We start from the raw sequence: 6000 nt of genomic DNA on the forward strand, positions 1-6000 counted from the left end.
GGTATGTGGGCCTCTCACTGCTGTGGCCTCTCCCGTTGCGGAGCACAGGCTCCAGACGCGCAGGCTCAGCGGCCATGGCTCACGGGACCAGCCGCTCCGTGGCATGTGGGATCCTCCCGGACCGCGGCACAAACCCGTGTCCCCAGCATCAGCAGGCGGACTCTCAACCACTGCGCTACCAGCGAAGCCCTATCTTTTCTTTTTAGATCATGAATCTTACAACTTATTTTTTACACAAATAGGAAAAATAAATGGGGGCCCTATAATCATGGTAATAAGATATGGATTTTAGGATTCATGAGTGTGTCTTAGGTTTGTGTGCATTTAATTTTTACAAATTCTTTTAAACCCTGATAATTTAGGTTTAAGAGATTCAAGAGATAGTCCATAAATGTAATTTATATGGAAAACAAATATTTTCTATTCATTAGTTCTCTGGCCATCAGCATGGAAAATTTTTTCTAAATTCCAAAATTAGGCAATATTTTAATACATGTATAGGTGTATTTGTGTGAAAAATATAAACATAATGTTTTTATAGTTTGAAGAATGTCATAAAATGAAACTAATAACTAAATTTCTAAGACACATGAAATTATGTTGGATCTACAGAAGCCATTTGTTGATATCACAAGGTCTTATATTTAGTATATCTCTAGATAGCTATAATATACTTTCTCTAAACTATAATGTTTCTCTAAACTATAATAATGTTTCTCCCTCATAGGACTGACACATGTCTAGCAGACCAACTTCCTTTACTACCTGGAAGAGGGGAGAGGGTGGAAACTAAGAATGAGGAACTATAAGTTATAAACTGTGAACCTGGAACATTGAATAAATTTTCTATTTAGCTTTAATAACAGACATTTCAGATAAAACTGCTTCATTAATAATAAATAAGACCAAGATTCAAAGGGACAAATTGCTTAAGTTCATATGGATGTGCAGTAGCCAAGCCAGGATTAAAAACCCATCTTTGATTCCAAGTTTCCATTCTTTCTATTACACTACGCTTTTTGGTTACTTAACTTATATTATTCTACACATAAGTTAAGTAACCAAAAACAAATTCTTAGGGGGTATAAAACAGTGGTTAAGATCATAGTCTCTGGAATCAGACAATCTTTAATGCCACCCTTTAGAAGTGTGACCTTGGAACAGCCAATAGTTTCTCTATAACTTACCTTAAAATGGTAATAATAGTTGCATCTGCCACTCTGGTAGAATTAATTCCCTTTCCAAAATCTTCTCTTCCCTGTAATGTATCCACATACTTGCCATGGTTTTGTGCTTATTAACTTTAGACTTGTCCTCATAGTTTGCTTTGGCCAATGGGCTATTGTAGATGTGACATACAAGAATCATGAAACGTGCTTTGTAATCTACCATGAGAAGAGCATGACTTTGGTGTACTGATATCTTTTCAGCTTGGGCTCAACAGCAAAAACACATAAGAAGTCCTGAGCCCAAACCACCACCAAGAGCCAAGTTCTATCAACCTATAACCTGAAGCACTCCCCCAAGCTGAGACCAATACACATCATCGTATCCACAATTGACTTGCAGAGCTTGAAAAATGTGGAAGGCACAGGGTTTGAGGTTGCTTTGTTACTTAGAAATTTTGTAAAAATGCCTAATATATATCGCCTCGGACTGCTAGAAGGGCTAAGTGTGTCGTTACGTGAAAAATAAATTGCTTTTAGATCTGACTTCTTCCTGATGTATTTCAAACACCCAAAAGAGTATTTAACCCAGAGTAGATGTGCAAGAAACATTTGTTGACTATTGAATGAATATTGACTTTCACATAGTAAGTGCTAAAAACAATATAGTCTCGTATCCACTCCCTAGAGACAATGTGAACTTGGATGATAACGGATTGTACAATATCTATTGAACTTTCTGTTCACTTATACCTACTACAAATAAATGTAGTTAAGGAGTTCAAAACTAAACCTTTAGTAAACAAATATTTTATTCTGTTTGTAACTAAAGTTTTCATTCCTAGCCATAGGCATCAATTAATCAATATGTGCCAATGATCACAAGAGGAGTTTGCAGAAAGAGTATGGAAAATTAAAAATAAATCATTTTCATTAATCTGACAAAGAACAGTGTTAAACAAATTAGTATAGCTTACAAACATGAATTTAAAAGTTGAGAATAGCTCAAACAACAGAACTGGCTATATTTTTATAGTGGTGTATTTAAAAAGAAAAAAATAACATTATCATTTCATGTTTTGGGATGTATTTTATTAATTTAAGCAATGGATGAGTCAATTATTTCTGAACTATCTCTCAAACTATTATAAAGTCTGTTTTTTCTTCAGTTTTATTCAATTTCTGTTCTAAAGGAAAGGATAGGGATGGAGATTTATGAGGCAGAGGGCTTAGAATTTTCCAATTGTTGGGAGTTACATGGGATTTGAGTTGTTGAAAAGAAGGGATCTTATCTGATCCTGCAAGCCATACAGATATAAAAAAAAATTGAAATTCAAAAAGGAACAATGTAAAGGAAATGAGAATTGATTTTCTAAAAGAATTACACAGAAAACCATGTGTATGCTGATTACTGAAATTATATATCTAGTTCTGTCCACTTACATGAATACCAGGCACATATATCCAATGGCCTATTTAACATCTCCTCTTGGACTGCTGTTTTAGATTTAACATGTCCAAAACAGAATTCTTGTTTCTCAACACTAATTACCTCCCCTGACTTCCCCCAAGTTCAGTAAAAGGCAGCTACATTTAAATCTGCTCAGCCCAAAAGTCTGCAGAGTGATCTTTGCCTTCTCTCCCTTCTTTCTACCCCATATCAGCCAGCCCTTTTGTTCTGATCTTTGGGTATGTCTTAAATTTACATCTGAGTGCTTCTCTGGACCCCACTATTACTACACTAGTTCAAATCACCGTTGTCAATCTCCTAGATGCAAACTATCTGTTGACTTCCTGGGTCCCCCTGATTCCATTCACGTTTTCCTACTGTAATTTTCCCCACAAGTTTTATTGAGATTAAATATATACAATTTTTAGATATAATTTTAAGCATACAGCAAGATGATTTGACTTAATGTTCTCCAGGATTTTATGTTGTCACAAGTGGCAGGATCTCCTTTTTAAAGCTGAATAATATTCCATTGAATGTGTAATATAAATATATATACACATAATTATATTCCCTTGAGTGTGTAAATTATATCTATATATTTTATCTATTCATCCACTGACACACTTAGTTTGTTTTCATACCTTGGCTTTTATGAATAATGCTGCACAATGAATACAAGAGCATGAATATCTCTTCCAGATCCAGATTTCATTTCTTTGGATATATACCCAGAAGTGGAATTGCTGGATCATATGGTAGTTCCATTTTAACTTTTTGAGGAAACTTCACAATTTTTTCCATAATGGTGGTACCAATTTACATTTCTATCAATAGTGTAGAAGGGTTCCCTTTTCTCTACACCTTTGCCAACATTTGTTATCCTTTGGCTTTTTGAAAATAGGTGCCCTAACAGATGTAATGGGATATCTCACTCTGGTTTTGATTTGCATGTCCCTGATGATTAGTGATGTTGAACGCCTTTTCAAGTACCTGTTGGTCATTTGCATGCTGTCTTTTGAGAAGTGTCTACTCAGATTTCCATTTTTAATTAGGTTATTTGTTTTTCTGCTACTGAGTTGTATGAATTCCTTATGTATTTTTGATATTAACCCATTATCAGATATATGGTTTGCAAATATCTTCTTCCATTCCACTGTAAATTTTCAAACCAAAGCCAGAGTGATCTTTTAAAAATGTAAATCATATCAAGTCATTCTCCTACTACTACTACATAAACTACTACATAGTCTGGCTCTACCCTTTCTCTTTCTTCCCTCATTAATTGCACTCTAGCCATTTTGATCTTCTTGCTGTTCTTCTAAGTATCCACACTCTTACCTGACTCAGGTTTTCTGTATCTGCTGTTTCCTTTACTAGAAATGTTAGTCTTCAAAGTCTTTGCACAGTACATTCCCTCACTTGATTCAGGTTTCTGCTCGATATCACCGCCTAAAAAGGCTTATGTAGCTACTCAATCATAAATAACCTCCACAAGTGTATCACACTATCTCTTTACTTGCTTTGTTCTTCTACAGAGCATCTGACATCATATTTGTTTCTTGTCTGTTTTTTCCACTGTAAGCGGCAGGAGGGCAGGGATTTGATTTTTATTCAGTTTATTTTCTATCATCTAAATTGTGCCTGTCATATAGTAGACATTCAATAAATATTGGTGGAACAAATAAATAACTTAGAGGTTATGGTAAAACCTGTTGTATTTAAAGATTCAGAGACAGGTAGACAATTTTAAGAAATTTTGTTCCAGCATCGCTTTGCCCTTCTAACTCTACAAAATTCACTAAAAATGACCAATGATTTCAATATAGTTTCTTAATAAAATATAGTATAAAAATGCTAACTATAGCAATGGTTCTTTTTTAATTTCTAGGAAGAGTAAACTAAGTTAAAAAAAACCTTTCTGATTTAGGAAGGCTTTTTTTTTTGTTGTTGTTTGTTTTTGCTGTAAGCGGGCCTCTCGCTGTTGTGGCCTCTCCCGTTGCGGAGCACAGGCTCCGGACTCGCAGGCTCAGCGGCCATGGCTCATGGGCCTAGCCGCTCCGCGGCATGTGGGAGCGTCCCAGACCGGGGCACGAACCCGTGTCCCCTGCATCGGCAGGCGGACTGTCAACCACTATGCCACCAGGGAAGCCCAGGAAGCGTTTTTTTTTTTTAAGAAATACTTTTATCTTTACCTATAAACTTTGAAGTTTATATGTAACTTTAGGTGTGTATAGTGCTGAGTGGAGAACCCTTGTAAAATTTTTTAAACCTACTTATTTTCTTAAATGTACTTGCATTTTTATATTATTAAGTTGCTCAACAATGACTATTTAGTGGTAAAAATAAATGTGAAATCAAAATACTGACATTTTTTACAAAATCTATACTGGAGAAGGCTGAGTTAAACAGGCTTTTGTTGTATCTATAATTTTTCTTTATGATTGGTCATTGCTGTTCTTTAAGTTGTTCATCATGATTTGGTAAGCTAAGCACTGCTTGTTTATCATACAATGCACTGATGGTCTTAAAACCTTCATGGAACTGATAAAATTGCCAAACTTCACTTAGAAACTATGTCAACAATTTCTCAAACTCTTCTTGAATACTGATTTATCCAACATGTAATCAAAATGCTTATTGTTTGTTTCTAATAACATATTTACAACAGCCTGCTTCATCTACTTATGATGATTTATCAAGGGAGAAGTAATCAAAATATTTGTGAATGGTATCTTGGTTGGCCAAATGGTTTGACCTGCATGTGGTGACAGAGCCAGACAATTTCAGAATTTCTAAAAATCTTCAGAGTACCTGAAGTTTCTATAAAGAAGCATTATTATACCTTATATTATTCTGAAAGAACTTTACAAAGAACATGATAATTAAAGACTTATTGCTAAAGGATTTTGAACATTTGTGAAACAAGGACATTATTCAATTCAGTGAGGCATTTAAGGTTTTCACTGAACAAAATATATAATATATAGCCTGTTGTTATATCAACTATGTAAATCTAAATGTAGTATATTCTTAGGCATTTTTTCTCTAAGTAAAAGGTTATGTATCACTGATAAAAAGTATATCCCAGAGGAATTTCATGTTTTTATTTTCCTCTGTTCTATATATTTTCGAGTTAATTTTGACACAAATTGTTATTTTATACAAACTTCCAGTTTCATAAAGATTAACAATACAATATTATTGTCTTTTATGCTGAGTATAATTGTGACTTTTTAAAAGCAAACATTAGGGGCTTCCCTGGTGGCACAGTGGTTAGGAGTCTGCCTGCCGATGCAGGGGACGTGGGTTCGTGCCCCGGTCCGGGAGGATCCCGCGTGCCGCGGAGCGGCTGGGCCCGTGAGCCATGGCCACTGGGCCTGT

The sequence above is a fragment of the Delphinus delphis genome, chromosome 17 (assembly GCF_949987515.2).
Source record: "Delphinus delphis chromosome 17, mDelDel1.2, whole genome shotgun sequence".
Taxonomy (NCBI): domain Eukaryota; kingdom Metazoa; phylum Chordata; class Mammalia; order Artiodactyla; family Delphinidae; genus Delphinus; species Delphinus delphis.